The sequence below is a fragment of the Oreochromis niloticus genome, linkage group LG3, assembly GCF_001858045.2.
Source record: "Oreochromis niloticus isolate F11D_XX linkage group LG3, O_niloticus_UMD_NMBU, whole genome shotgun sequence".
Taxonomy (NCBI): Eukaryota; Metazoa; Chordata; class Actinopteri; order Cichliformes; family Cichlidae; genus Oreochromis; species Oreochromis niloticus.
Window position 1 is genome coordinate 5,656,198 of NC_031967.2, and position 16,608 is coordinate 5,672,805.

At 41.7% G+C, this 16,608-nt stretch overlaps 1 protein-coding gene across 1 annotated transcript in view; it reads right to left on the minus strand.

Annotated features, from left to right (window-relative positions):
- Positions 1-12,923, minus strand: part of nrxn2b (neurexin 2b) — a 643,742-nt gene extending 630,819 nt beyond the window's left edge. Inside the window, 1 exon segment of the mRNA XM_025905407.1 lies at positions 12,693-12,923. The gene's annotated coding sequence lies outside the window, so the exon portion shown is untranslated.
- Between the last annotated feature and the right edge of the window lie 3,685 nt (positions 12,924-16,608).

The following is a 16,608-nucleotide window of genomic DNA, read 5'->3' on the forward strand; positions in this document are numbered from 1 at the left end:
GCAAACATACTGCTACGCAAAATCTGCACAACTCACTTGACATATTATAAGCGACCAGAAAACTCTGGAACAATAATCACAATTGAGCTCCTCTCCTCTTAAAGAAGTAGTTATTTTGCAGTTTCAGCATAACACATAAAAACTAGTGTCTCATAAAAGAGAGTAAAACAAGAGATAGTTTACTTTCCATAATGTAAAGATCACTTTAACTGGTCTTTATTCTCTTTGGGATGTTCATTTTCACAGATCACTTATGTGTATGAAGTGGTAAGATAAAGTGGAGAAACAGTAAGAAGTAAATCAGATCATGCACTCCACAAACACAGCCACCTTAAACGGCCCCCTGCCTTTGCTTCTCTCACACCCTCTCACTGCTATCTGGCTCTGTTGCTGTGACACTCAGCAGCTGTCCCTGGGCCATGCCATGGCCTATCAGGACCATCTGCAGGGATGAGAAAGGCACATCACAATCAGCTGACTTTACTCAACCCGAGGTCACAGGTGGTGCCAAGGGACATAAACGGGGTTTGCATATGAAAATAAATATGCATGTAAAACCTTATTTAAAACAGATTCTATGGGATGTGATCATTCTTGTTGAAATGGGGATTAGATGGTGTGTTTTGTGCAACAACAAAAAGTGTATTTAATACTACATAGGTAGCATTTTCTTATTTGTTGTATTCACAAGGATGCATTCTATCACATTTACCCACACAAGTGCATACCATGGCACTGGGCTCTTATTGCACACTGAGCACAACTGCTTAGCTATGATATTCCATAAATCTCTACAGTATTTCCTTCAGTGAAAAAGTTCCGACGTTGCACATGCCATCAGACAAAATTTATGCACTTCAAAAGAGCTTACATAGATATTCTGCAGCTACCTTAAGTGCGCTAAGAGGCTTGGGCTTAACATTGCATGACCTCATCACTACATTTACACCATGACCTGACGAAAAACCAGCAGCCCAAACATCAAAGGGCTCCAGTCAGCAGTTCTTGCCCTGAGCCTCGATTATGCTTGGCTCAAGTCTAGCTCGATATAAAAACGAAATAAATAAATAAGAAATGCTAGATGCAATACAAGACTGGGGTAAGGGGGGAAAGAAATTGGTGCAAAGAACTAGGTAGTAATGAGAGCATGTGTGTCGGGGGGGTGGGATAGCTCCTTGCACAGTCATCACTAAGAGATCTGAGGACCGTAAATCACACATAATCATAGTAGTTTTATCCCACCAAGGCTTCAGGCCCTTCCCATTGGCATCACATAAGTCAATAATTCATTTTAAAACAACAACAGCTTAAGCTGTAGCCAGCCCAACACATACACTCACAGACAAACCATTTTTGTGTTGTACTTAGAAATAGACCTGACTAGGTTGTTTCATGGTTATTTACTTCCTAAGAACATTCCCTTAATTTCTGCAACAGTGGTGAGTGAAAGTATTAGCACTGGCAGGAGGATAAACAACAACAAATAATCCCAGACTCAGAAAAACCTAGAAAGGTTGACATAAAGAGAAAAAGACCGGATCATAGTTATAATGTGTGCAGTTCAGCACACACACACGTACGCACCTCTAAACCGTCACAGAAATCCTGAGCAGCAGTGGTTATGTATGGAGCTGTGGAGGGAGCTCTACCAATAGCAAAGACAAGGTACACACCATGTCTGCTACACACACTTGCATTCATTCACACAGACACTGAGGATAGTGCTGGAAAGTTTGGGGAACGAGGTGCTGAATAAACAGCTCCTCTGTGTTTGAGGGAAAAAATGGCAGAGGGACAGTGAGCGGCAGTCCCAGAGCTGGAGCTGTCCAAGGTATTGAAACCCTCTTACTCCCTCAGACACAATTGGCTGGTTTTGAAGAGAACGGAGGCAGAGTGGGCTGAAGAGAGGAGCTGTCCAAGGTACGGAATAAACAGCATGGCTTTCCTTTCTGCACCAGATATATTTCCATATACAGAGTAAGCCTCTGTCAGACTGTTTCCTTATACCTTTGATACCATCCAACTGAATTTTCATGCAGCCATCACTGCTGGCTGTTCACAGACAAAATGGGCCGTCTGATGAGCTATAAAAATTATGCTCTGGCTGCATTAAATAGAATCAGTAACAACAGAAATTTAACCTTATCTTGAGTTCTAAGAACAGGAATGGTGCTTAGCGCTTTGTTTGTTGACACATCATGTCTGTGTCAACACAGATAAATTAGAAAAAAAACCCACTGTGTGTATTCCGTGAGCTAAGTATTGCTGGAAGAGATGTGTGAATGGTAAACAAGCGAAAAATCTAAATTGTTTGAAGCAAAGCATCACCAGAACACAGCAGACATAGTGTGCTTGCCATTATCACTGTGCCGTGTATCGATTCTGTTAAAAGATTTCTATTTAAAAAGTTGGTCTCATGTTCTCCAGAGCTGCAATGATGAAATATGAGGGCAACAGCTTACACTGGACCAATCGATGTTGTGCGTTTTGTAGCACAATTAATAGTCTAATTTTATTTCATTATTGATGTTTATGCTTTACCAACATCAGCTCCTAATGTGCTAGACTCTACATTTTACAGCTGGAAAATGTGAAACACTGACTTGCTCTTTCAACATCTTTCAAATGATGTTTTAATCCTGAACTGAACCATTTATAGAGCATCTGAGCGATGATATTCAGCATAGGTTACCAGGGTGATAAGCTGCAGTTAAAATTAAGGTATCTTCATGCAACAAGAAAGTCAGTGTTAAACCCAAGGTTAGCTGACTAACGTAATAGTCTGGCATTGTGAGACAGGCAGCAGTGTGGGAGAGAGGAAACAAAGCATGTGGGTAGAGATCTGTCCATGGTGCTGAAGCGACGGCAGCTCTCAATACAGTGGCAGCACTAAGAGCTGTCTGTGAAATATGTGGTGCTGAAGTGTGCCAATGGACCGTGTGCACAAAGCATGTCCTTCCTTGATAGTCATGGAGTCCTTGTGACCTATTCCATGGTGCACCGTGCACCCATTGTTTCTGGTTCAGCTGCACTGCTAAAGTGGAGAGGCAGGAGGTGGCAACGCACTGTGGAATGTGCCACAAACACTTAATGACATCACGGAAGGTCACTGAAATACTCAGAGCTAACACTCCACATTTGACTGCAGGCAGCAGATGGAGAAGATCTGAACTGACTAAACTCTATAGCTTAAGGAATAATATGAAGGAAGACTGCACATCTATTCTGGACATCTCAAATTTTGGTTAAGCCTTTTGGTTTTGGTTAAGGGCCTATTAAGAATTTTCACTTTGCTTGCACTTTAACTGTTGAGGGAAAGCAAGGACTGAGGCTTTTAGTGGTCAGTTTCCTTTCAAGTCTTCTGATTTGCAGTTTTCCTGTTTCCCCACATAAAGTGAAAATGCTTTCTGTCGCTGACTCAATGAATACACCAATTACTGGGCTACAACTAGTTTTAGTTTCCATATTTCAAACGGTAAAAAATATAGCAGTTGCTATTAAATCCTTTTTTTTCCTGATTAAATTTAAGGTCTGCCACAGATATTTGCATGTTTTAAACCTGTAATCCTAAGAATACTGTGAAAACATGAGCCAGTTCACCTCAACAACAGTCACTTCAAGGCGCTTTATACTGTAAGGTAAAAATCCTACAGTAATACAGAGAAAGGCCCAACAATCTGATGACTTCTCTGTCAGCAAGTACTTGTCAACAGCAGAAAGGAAAAACTGCCTTTTAACAGGAAGAAACCACTGACAGAACCAGGCTCAGGGAGAGGTACCATGTGCCTTAACTGTTTGGGGGTGAGGGGAGAGAGACAGGACAAAAAACACAGTGTTGAAGAGAACCAGAGATTTAGAATAACTAATGATTAAATGCAGAGCAGTGTAAAAACACACAGAGAATCAAACAAGGTGAAGGAAGAAGAGACATTCAGGCAATCATGGGAAGCTCCCAGCAACCTAGGCCTATTTGAGTAGAACTACTCCTGATCACCTGATCCAGCCCTAACTGTAAGCTGTATCAAAATGGAAAGTTTTAAGGCCAATCTTAAAAGTAGAGAGGGTGTCTGGTGCTCAAATCCAAGCTGGGAGCTGTTTTCACAGAACATGGGCCTGGAAGCTGAAAGCTCTGCCTCCCATTCTACTTTTAAATACTCTAGGAACCACAAGTAACCCAGCTGTCTGAGAGCGAAGTGCTCCATTGGGGTGAGCTTATCTTAAAGACCTCATTGTGGTACTATGAGGTCTTTAAGATAAGATGGGACCTGGATATTTAAGAGTGTGTATGTGAGGAGAAGGATCTGAGCATCTTTTTTTGTTCCATTCTTATTATTCCAATTCTTGCATTCAATTGATCAAAAAATACAAAATGACGCCAGAAATGAAGCCATTTGTAAAGAGAGGCTGTTCAGCTCTCACATGCACATAAAATATATGGCACTGCTTCCAGCTTTAAAAGCAGCATAAGTTAAACCTCCCCATCCAAAAGCAATGCATCTCAGTGTCAACTTTCTACCAGCCACCAGAGTTTTTTTATGTAGCCTAACAAGTGAAATATATAGCATCTTCATCCTGTTGGGATTAAGATAATACATCCTAACACGACTCTCCAATCTCACATGTTAAAGTCAGACATTACCACCAATGGAATAACATCTTCTACCATTTATAATGTTGATTACAAATGCTGGATGTGTTCACTTTGTAAATGTATGAGAAGTCCAAGAAATTGCTTCTACTCCCCCCCAAACACCTAAAAAGAATAAAACAGGACGAAGCAGGAGATGTTAATGTCAGAGGAAAGAACAACACACTCTCTCACTTTCCTCGCTGACTTGCTCCGGGCCACACAGGTGTGACTAAGTCGTAGAGATTGAGAGTTGAGCAGGGTTAGCCAGTGAATAGTGGGTAACTAGAGCAAAGTGCACGGCTTGCAGATAGCGGCATCCTTGGAGAAAATGGCTTGGCAAGAGTGTTAGCTTTCAATCGATAATGCTCTGAAGAAGTTTGATAGGTCTTTGGAACGGCTGACTTTTCAGCACAGCTTCTGTGTTTTGGAAAACCTAAGAGGTCCGCTGGGCTCCTATGATCTGCCTCTGTTTCCTTCTATTCTCCATTTTTGTCTTTTTTTCCCCTCTGTTAGTATCTGACTCTCTATCAGCCTGGAAGCTATTCCCTGTGATGATGTTGGCCCTTCTTCTTACTGTAACGTGGGTGTTATTATTCAACTCCATCTCTGGTTTAATACTGTAAGAGTAAAATCAAATACGCTAGCATTTGTTTGTCTTTGTATTTCAGTTCATGCAATGTGTCTTGTAACACTTACAATTAAAATACACAAGGTAATAAATACCAGTGAATTAAAAACAAAATAATACCCTATTGTGGAAATCCAGGTTATGATGACTGCTATGTTTCCTCAAGACATGCCAAGGTGACAGACTGCTGTGCTGTGAGAGGTGGAAATCTCCAATACATTCTTAGGGATCTGCTTTGTCAAAACAAGTCCGAGCGTTTCTGGCGCTAATACCATCTGTGACACACATGCACACTTCCTGTCTCCCACACTCTACAGCTTGTTGTACACCGGGGGCCATGTCAAATCACATAGTTATTCCAGGGACTCACTGGGGAGTGGGAGGCACGTGTCACCGTATATTCCAGTCCCGGAACACCCAGGCCAAATGGTGTGACACACCAGCTTGGAACACAGGGAAAACACTGATGAATCCTGGACTGCTCAATTTGGAAATGGTAGAGAGACAGACTTGGAAACCTGGTAAGTGCTAAACCCCCACAATTAGCACCATTGCAAGGAAGAGTGGCTGTGATCCCAAAGCAGTCAAGTCTGGGCTTATTTAATATCCAGGCCATGATCTGAGAGGCTGCAGCTTTGGACACCTTCAGTTTCTGCTGAAACCAATCCCAGAATGTCTTAAAACACAGATAGTGTTCAAAATAATGGCAGTTCAGATTTTACACTCGGCATGAAAATACACATACTGTTGATGAGGCTTCAGTTAATATCATCTCAAATCAGTTGTTATTCTAATTAAAAAACAAATACCTGCTGGAAATGCGCAACATCTTTTTTTCTGTGCATTAGAAAGATTTTTGCTGGAGGACAGCAAAAGCAAACCGCTTCATTGTTGCACTATTATTGCATTATGTCTTTAAACAGAGTTTATAAATTGGGGCAACGACATATTTAAGGCATATTCAAGTCTAAACAGTAAAGAATGAGGATTTTATATTTCAGCTCACTGATTCACAACTAAATAGAAGAATATGGGACAGAAATGCAAAAAAACCAGTACACTGTGCATTTTCTTGGAGAAGCATACAGTCCAACAAACTAAATAAAAAGTCTGTACTGCATCTCAGCAGTTAGTCAGCAAGTCTCACTAAAGCTATTTGGATGGATGGCTGGACTGAAACAGCTGGACTAAGATGGAAGAAGGGATGGATGGCCTGCGACTCTGCTCTCCCTCTCCACACACCCTGCTCATTCTCCCTTCTCCGCCTCTTTTCCTCTTACCATCATTGTGACACATTTAGCCTTCACATCTTTGCTTTTCTCCTTCAGAATAGGAAAGTGGCAGCCAAAGTGGCAGATTGGCACAAATGTGACACAGGTCTCATTTGCTTTTGACAAATAGGAAAATGGGTAGAAAAAAACTGCATCAGCAACAGAGAAGCTACTAAAACGTAAATTTGAAAGAGTGCATATTGTGCAAAGAAAAATTAGCACCTCGGCTATCAGTGAGATCCGATTTTTACTACTAAAAACAAATATTCAAGAAACACAGTGCTTGAAAGCCTGATACATTACAACTATACAAATACAATAAAGCTAAATGTGACTGAACTCGATGCCTGTTTTATGTCTGTGTTTTTACTTTGAATCTCAAAATTGTGCCAGCAGTCATTGCTCAATGGTGCTTCTGTATTCCTGGCTCATTACAACTGAGAGAATAGTGTTGGGTAATTGTTTGACCCTGCCCGCTCAACCTGTGTCCTTGGCTCCTGAGAGCGCTCGACATGAGAGTTCTGTGGGATAAATGGTGGCTATTCCCACATTCTGCCCTGTGGCCGCCTGCGAAAAGAGTGCCATCGTATCAGTGACAAGAGAAGCCTGATGAAGGTACGCTGGCTGCACAAACCCAAAGCAAGCCCCGGCAACAGCAGAACCACCTCTCTAAAAAGACCCATTGTGCCCTGCCAAAGCCTTTCCCTCTCTGCAGTGAAGTGGCCATTGTGGCTTGCAGAATAGTCACTCCTCTCCATTGCCTGGTGGGAAAAGTGCTGTCGTGCTGGGGTTGAGTGTGGCCGTGGTTGCAGCAGTAGACAGTATCTCAATATCATGACCCCCATCAGCCCCCGAGTGCCCCCTGTCGCTCAGTTCATTCATCCTGCACGTAGAAACAATCCAGACCTAATTTCAGACGGTGAATAAAACATAAGGAACAGCTGAACGCTGGGACTGGAAAATAGTTACACTTCAGAATGGGGCTAGAGCTGGACTTGTAGGCTAAGGAGCTTTCTGCACGAATAACTCAGGTTCGAATATCTTGTATTGATTTGGCTGCAGGGATGGCTCCATGAAAATATGTTCATTTATGACAGTGCGGACAAAAGCTTTATGGATTTCTAGGAGAGGAATAAACTGTGGGGGAGAACAACAATTCTCTTAAGGGCACTTGACTGAGAGCAGTACTTACAGTTTTTCAAGTTGCTCTGTTGAGATTCACGAAAGAAGGTGGGAGGAGGTGTACAGAAAAGAAAAAAAACATGCACAGAGACAAGCTCTGTTAAAAACGTGGTCTGAGGAAACCTGGCTCGCTGGAACTCAGCGGCCAACCCATGAATGAATGGAAATATAGATCTGTGTTTGGGTCGGTGCAGACGCATTCATATTGATAAGTGATGACTGAACTCTCCACACTCCCTGCATCTTTAAAAATGGTTGAGGAAAATAGCCTCATACTGCGCTTTGATGTCTAAATTGTGTGTAAGTGGTTAATGTTAAAGTCCAGCACTTATCTTTGGAAGTAAATGCTATTGTGTGCTTCGATATGCAAGTGTTATGCAAACAAACTGCATGATTATAGAGAACTAGCAATAGTGTGGATGACTGATATCCCACAGCATAAGGATTAGTTACTTACACCCACTCCTCAATTATGAGCATAAAACTCTTATGTGGGGTTTTTTGTGTCCCATATCCCTGTTACGCAACCTGCTCCACTTTGAAATAGGATCCTTCTACAGCTAGCTTCATGTTAGCATACCCTGGAATAGATGGGTATAGCTGAAAGATGGAGGCAGCCTTGCTGTTTAGATATAAGGCTCAGAACTGTTCTATTGGTCTTACGGGTTCTGCAGTGCCAAAGACTTCCAATCGTTCGCTGACTCTGAAAGGAAGGGCTAACTTTAGGTTGTTGATCATCAGTGAGGTTACATCAGCATGTTTTTCCCCACAACACGCCTTTCCAAATAAGGAAGCTGCCATGATATTTTTAAACCTGAGAAACAGCAGCTACCTTTGTGCTGCTCGAGTAATTTAGGTTAACTAGCTCGCCTGCAGGTGCTAAAGAGACGTGTCCCACACCTGAAACATAAACTCTCAGGCCAAGAGTTCTTTTAGGTCTAGACTGGGCAGCACCTGGGGGAGACGACATTTGAGGCGAGCCCAAAGAAGAGACGGGAAGAGAAGTTTTATTTGTGTGTTACTGATACTTCACTATTCTCTTTAATAAATTCCAGCTAAACTGTAGCACCAAGGATCTTGGTTGAGCCTGCTAAAAGGCGAGCAATATGGTAATGCAAATATTTCACATCAAGCTCTCACTGGAGGCTACAAAGAACATCTTCATTAATTCATTGGAAGAGCCTGCTTTTCGGGGGTTACTCAGATATGAAAAAAGAGGTCTGGGATTACATTACTTTCAACAATTCGTCGGGGGGGGGGGGGGGGGGGGGGGGGGGTGCATTGAGGGGGGAAGAGAAAACCCTCATCCAAGATTCAAATGCACTTGCAAGCTCTGCTGAATGAATTCATGACCCAATCTTTGTGGAATACAGTAGGGTATATGGCACAGTTCCAGCTTTTTTCAACATAAAACTCCGTCTCATTTAGAAAGACCAAAGGCAACTTGTTAAAAACCACACGGAGCTTTGAACTCAAACGGCTCCATCACATGACAATTTTGTGCCTTTTCCTCTGCATCTGACAGCGCGCTGAGAGATGTATTAGCTTTGATATGCTCAATAATAAATGTCCTGCCAGGCTGACTAAGATTAGTCTCAATCTAGGCACGGATATCCTACCGGCAAGGCCACACAGGAGGCAAGGGCGTAAACTGATAGGATCGATAGGCCATACTGTATCCTCTCTCTTCAGTCTGTGTGCTGCTCCATCTCTTTCACTTGCAGATCCATTCATGCAATCACCGTGAGACAAGGAAAGGTGCTTCACTCCGTCTTTGCCTCACAGGCTCTTCTTCCACACACTTTATCAAAGAAGCTAACATTATAGGCAGAACACATAGCAACCATGCTTATCATGGTCCCCACAGCTAAAATGGAGGGCATGAGGGAGAGAGGGATCTTTCTTTTCATATTTCTGTTGCATTTCCTCCTTCTTTTCTAAAAGAAGCGCAAGTTTCTACCTTGTTTCTAGCTCCCCTGTGCACCTCTATAGCGTCTCTTCTGTCCTGCACTGGGAGCGGATGGTGGACAAATGGACAGAAAGATGGATGAGAGCCACGCGGCAAGCAGCAGAATAGTGAGTTAATGAGGCAGATTGCTCTCTTTGTGGGATTACAGGCAGATTACCCATTCCGATTCTCTTCTCTTCCAATTTTACTCTTCTTGGTCTCTTCGGTGGTAAACCGGAGGGGCCAGGCAGGGCAGAGGGGAGGCGTGGGGAGAGCACGAGTACCCGTGTTTAGCGGGAGGTGAGATAGAAGACAGTTTCTCAGCTCTGTCTCGCTCTGTCAGAGGAAAGATGTCAGCTGCTCAAAACACTGACCTACGAGTATATAGAATTTCTGAGTGATGCCTCAGCCAGCTGCTTCAAGGGCTGGATCTGAGCTAAAATACACCCAACCTAAGACTGAATCTCTCATTAATCACATTAAGTCTAGCCCCTTTATTAAATCTATTCCCTGATAATAGCTCTGCTGATCTTTGTCTACAGATTTCTCCTACATAGAGTAGAGTCTTCTCAATAAGTCACATTATACTTTTGCAAAGGTTATTTTTCCAGAATAAAAACAGGCTGATGGCTGTGTGTTGACCCAGAATGATGGCATTTGAGTTGAAAAGCTGGAGATTTGTATTCAGGAAAGTTGGTGGAAACCTCATGACAGAGGGATGAGCGAAAACAAAGAGAAGCACAGGACCTCAAATCCACTTTTTGCACTCACTGAATAACAAACAGTGAAAAGGTCTGGAAAAATTATTCAAATTGCAGAGGAATTTGCAATTATTATAAGTCATCTCAACCCACAAAAGCAATGTTAAGCACCCTTCATGAAGTGCACTGAAAGCTCTGAGAACAAAAGTGGAACTGTATACGGGCCCATTTTCTGTCGAAGGTGTCTGCTCAGTGTGTATTGTTATAAAATGGAGAAGCTATTTAGGTATTTCTAAAGCCATTGTCAAAGCTGGAGTCATTAGACTGTGTTGATGGTGTTTCTTTTTACCAAGTGGGATTTAACAAGAAACTGCCAGAGTACAAGTATTTCTGGGGAAAGACGTGTGCTGTCAGTGTTGATTGAATAACAATAATAATGACAAAAGATGGAACAAAAAAAAGATTTTGACCTGTGAGTTAAGTGCCGGTAGACTTCTGTAGTGTGGACTTGTGTCCTACGTTTGTGAGCCTGCACATTTCTAGCTTGACAAAGTAACCAGGAGGAAGTGAGTCATATCACCTTAGTGGATCTCTCCTGCAGGGCTTCATCTGCATTAAGAACATGGGTGGCTTCATAAGAAATACCACCTCACGTGTGGTCCCCTCCTTCCAGGGTTTCATTTACTCCTTCAACTAATGAATCCAGGTCAGTGAGTAAGAGTTGGGACGCTTCTCTCTGTGTTCTTCCAACTTTGATAAACAGTGAGCACAATGCAAGCATCTTCTTTGCCACTGATATTTCGCAAGGTCATAAAAAGGCAACATAATTTGCCCCCCAAAAAAGAAAAGGAAAAATGAAATATGGCTCGTTTTTTATTAGTAATCAAGATGCAAGCAATAAACATAACGACGAGCTAATGCTCTCGTATTTATTAAAAGTTGACTGGGCTTCATTTTAAAAGCACCGAGCGGGTCAGCTTCCCGCTGGCGTTCACACAGACGTTCATCATGTGGCGTCTGCTTTCCTCTCTCTGGTCCTTCCCATCAGCGTCCGCGTCTGCCTCTGCGCCGCTGAACAAGACAGCGTGAGCTCAGTTCAGATATTGGCCAGTACAACTAACAACAACCCAGCCTTGAATCTGATAATCGGGGATTTTACCGATTTGTAGCACTTGTTAATTACTCTTTTGGCTCGGGGATTTTGTGCGGAGACACCGTTAAGCACCCCAGTGGGCGTTTGGCGACACGGTGGCGCAGGAGTCTCATACAGTCGCAGTACACTACTCGGCGCAATATAGAGTCCAAAATACCCACGCACCTGCGTGCGTGCATTTCCAACTCGTTGTGCGGATCAGTTTTACTTGGAGAAACACTTCTGAGGTCGCTTTAGGGAGGAGAGTTACAGACCATAGGATTTCTTTCGTTTAACATATAAAAAAAATAACGCATCTGTTCATTCAAGAGAGTATACCCTCGGGTGGTACAATTTTCCGGGTCATCTTTTCCTTTTATCCTTGCATTTCTAATAATTTGAAGTAAAATGTTGCTGGATGAATAATCCCAGCGGATAAAGCCAAAATCAGAAACCGACTACTCAGTGAGAGGACTCCCAGCAAAATTCGCTCTTTTTGGACTGAAGAAGTGCGGCTGTGTGCGTGTGTGTGTAACGAAATAGGCGAGAAGTATTATCCCACAGCGTACACTTGTTATAATTCAACCATATATTCTGTTCTAAAGCCGAGCTGCTAAATTGAAACAAGACCTCGGGTTTAACAAAGGTCGGAACCTGTAAGAATAACCTCTCAAGTCATCTGCACATTGCGTAAATACATCCACAGCTCGCCGAGGCACAAAAACTGACTTTCTAATTCCGCGTGAGCTCGGTGAAATAGAAAAATTTTTGTTCCCTTTATTTTATTTTATTTTACTGAATTCCCACACTCTGACATTGCTGTCACGCATGGTTTAAAACCACATATGTCCATTATTCCCCCCCGCACGCCAAATTCAGCGTGTCTGCTCCAAGAGCCGCAGAAAACAAACAGCAGACCTCAAATCCACTCGCCTCCCAAATCTCCTCCAAATATTGACCCATTACGCATCATTTGCTGCTCGCTACATCTCAACAGCACAAAGCGAGGAGTGTTTTAGTGTAGCTTTTATTTTTTCCTGACATCACCTGTCACCAATTGGAGAGCATTTCCACAGAGGGACAAATCCTTATGGCCAAAAGAAAGAAGGAAAAAAACAGAACGCACACGCACACACGGAGTGACACACACGCACACAGGCATACAGTCCCCAAAGCAAAGAAGAAAAAAAAAGTCCTTACTTGTATTTTGCGGCAATCCCTTCGATATTATTCTCCAGACTTGGGGAGGTTTGTAAATATCCCTGGGTATAGTCTGGACGTAGTTCGGGATTCTACGCTTATTTTCTGTTCAATTTTTATCCAGAGCGTTGAACAGATCCGAACGCAGGTTTTCTTCCCCCCCTCTCTCCTTCAAGACAGATGTGAACGGTCCTGGCCGAGCCGCTCCACCTGCATCCCTGCTGTCAAGCTAACCAGAAGGCAGGAAACTCCGCTTTAGATTCTTCTTTCCAAATTAAAACATGCACGTTGATGTGTTCCGTTGTGACTTTTATTGTGAAGGTCCTAGCGCCCTGTTTCTTGTGGTTGCTTTAAGGGCCTTTTGACGCACCTCCACCTGCATCCACTGGAACAGAAGACAGCGGCATCAGCAGCAGTGGCAGCGGCACCGCACTGAAGAGGCCGCCCACGGAGACACGCCCCACTCCGGCTGGACAAGGCTACTTCACCCCGGGTGAAGGGGGCAGGTGTATTGTGCAGATACGTCTCTGCCTCAGGAGTTACCACACATAGAGAGTGAAGTATTTAGAAATCTATAGACACGGTTATCAAACAACAAAACATGACCCCCCTCCCCCCAAATGGGCCACAGATTTTACAGGTTGAGAACCATGGTCACAGGTTCATCCAGTAATGCGAAGATGAGAGGCAATAGACTGCCATAAGCTGTTTGTGAATGTAATATATATTACATTTGTCTGAGTCAAAATGGAGCCATAAAGCCCAGACTTATTTAAGATACAACAATAGAGTGCACTGCTGCTATTATTTTCTAATGACTGCTCGCAAACTGAAACATTTCTGCAGGCAATTATGTAAACAAAAGAGCGAGTCCACAAGCTCCTTTTGAACTTCATAATTAAAGGGAAAACAACATAAAAGGGATCTTTTTCTTCTTCTTCCGCAGATAGTTTGTTTATTTGAATCCACACAGAAAAATACCCCGTAATAATTTATGATATCCCAAATAGGTGAGTTAAAACAAAATATTGTGTATATATAAAGAGAATATTAAAATCTTGGATTACATAAGGGTGTGCTTTTTTGTTTATGGTAAAAAAAAAGAAAAAGAAAAAACTGAATGAATGTAAGAGTATTAACTTCATCTTACTTAAGTGATTTAAAAAAAATCCAAAACCTGGTGTTTGCAAATCTACTGAGATCAACAGGACCCTGGTCAAAAAGCATCCCATTCTACCTGTATATCTGTATTAGATTGTCTTATTTATTGAGCTTGTTTTTGCCAGAGTTTCATATTTGAAGTATCATACTTTGATACGGGACTTTGGTTTGTTTGTTTCTTGGAGTATGGACACTCTGTAAGTCAGTTTGAGGGAAAAAAAGGTGCATATGCTCTGAGCATGGTCCAATCACAGTTTTTTAAAAGCTATAACTCCTCACAGCAAATGAACAAAATTAAAATTTCATGTTTTCCATTGTTAATATTTTCCACAGTCTTGGATGTACAGACAGATGCATATATTACTGTAATGTAAAGTAATTCTAAATTAAAGTATCTATTCCTCGGAGTTAGCTCTTGTTATTACTTATTGCATTTTTGTTTTAAATCTTTGATGCATTTTGTGTAAAGTCAGCATCTGCAGTACTGCAAATCCATTCAATGAATGCAGAATAAATGCAGTTTTCTGCTACAGTTAAGCATGGATTACTGATGTCAATTGATGATCAGGTAGCCACTTTATTTGAACATGATAAAGCTGCAAAGAAGTTTGTTGACCATGATTATATTTGGAATCAAAGAGAATACAGATATCAGGGCAGACTACGATAACAGTTAAGGATAAGTGTCTATGTGGTATAAATATACCATTAATAGTAAACATCTTACTCTGTGTGAGTCTACTAAATGTTTCCGCTGTTAAGCTTTTACTGTGATAAATATGTCATTTTCAAATTCATAGTATATTTCAGCTGGTCAAACATCAGCTGCATTCAAAGGTTTTGTAATGTTGAGAGGCAGAGCTGTTTGCTCAAGTGGAACTTGAATAATTTGCTGAGATGATGTGAATATCCACTCCTTTATAGCTTCCTTTTGTGCGCCAGCAGGATTCAAGTCTTTGTATTTTCTCAAGTCAACAGAGCACTGATTATTTTTAATCCTACCAGTTAGTTTAATTGCATTTAGTTTACATCCTAAGTGCAAATCAGCCCCCAATCAACAGCTTAAATTAAAACCAGTAGGGTTCTTAGCCACACTGGACTTAAAACCCACTGTTGTTGTTGTTGTTTTGGGTTTTTTTATACCGCATGCAGGATGAGTTTTTGATAGCCAGGCCACTTTTTTTCTGCTGCACTGTTATGTATTACCTAAAAGACTAGCCCATTGCCATTGCTCCTGACAAAACCTAAGTGTCACCTGCACAAGTGGGAGCATTTGATCTGGGCACAGATGAGGGTCATTTGAGTCAGGAAGACCATTGGAGGGTGAATGAACTGCATTTCTCTCTGCTCTTACTTTCTCTGTTAATCATGTCAGACTCTGGGCTGACAAAGTTCCTCATTAGAAGCCTCCATGGCCTTCATGTGGTCCATTGCTCTGTCTTGCCTCAATGGAAGAACGGCCGTGTCTGCTCATCACGTCCTACATCTTGTGAGCAAATTGTTGTAGAAGAAGTCTTCATTTCAGCCTGAGATACTCTTTCACAGGATATAGTTTTTCTTTGGCAAGAACACTGTGGTCTTTCATTTAAAACATATTGCTATGCTGTAGTTCAATATTCACATATATACATAATTATATTTGGGATGGCTAATTGGCTAATTTATGTACTCCCAAATGATCAATCAGAGCCCATTAGGAACACACAAATACACAAACGAATACACAACTGACATGTAAGTCAGTAATGTTTTTTTGAGTAGTAGTAGAGTAGTTCACTCTGTCCAATCAATCTAACCATCAGCATGTTCTGCCTTGAAGGTCTGTCAACAATAGAAAAACCAGGGTGTCGACAGAGAGAAATCACAGTCCTAGTCAATGAACCTGGAAGGGTGGGTATCAATCAGCAGTTTATTGAACACCACGGCATGAAAGAAGCCTTTCAAAAGAGTACCAGAACCACAGGAGAATTGATCTCCCCGGTCAAAATATCAGATTTAAAACAGTGGGATTTGAAAGCACATTACAGATTGTGTCATCAAGTTTTTTAAAGTTACACCTGCACGTGTTTGGAAGACAGAAACGTCGGCCCTCTTGTCTCTCAATGTGGGATTTTAGAGGCCTCCTTTTGGGACGTTCACTCACCGCCATCTTGACCCCAGAATGTTCATCAGACAAGGGCTCCCACTTCTGACACCAAATTATTATAAAGATCTGAAATAAACAGATCTACAAAAACAGGTGGGATTTGTATTTGCCTTTGCAGAGGAGTCAAACAACAATACAGAGCACAATAGCCGCCTGCGTGGCTTTTGATAAGGAAAAATAACAAGCATAGAATAATTTATAGAAACATGTTATCTAATTGCCATGGTCGTAGAATACAGTCAGAACATTAAGTGAAAAAGATAGCTTGTACAGTTGATTATATCTTGTATTACAAGATTATATAAAGACAAAGCATCATCATCATTTTTGCCAGGCCTGTGGCGCTTTTTCACATTCTTCATTCTATATTTTTTGGTGAGTTGAACAAAGTTTTGTCACAGATGTTGGTGACTGTTAAGTTACATACGGGCAATGTATGTTGAACGTGACATGTGAGGCAACCACAAATGGTGGGGAATGAGGAAATAAACATAAAATACAAAAAAATAATCCAAAGAATTTGTATTTGTAATAAATCTGGATAAAACACATTGAGATGTATATAATTTGTGTATGTGTGACGATGTAAAGCTTCATCCAGATTGTCCC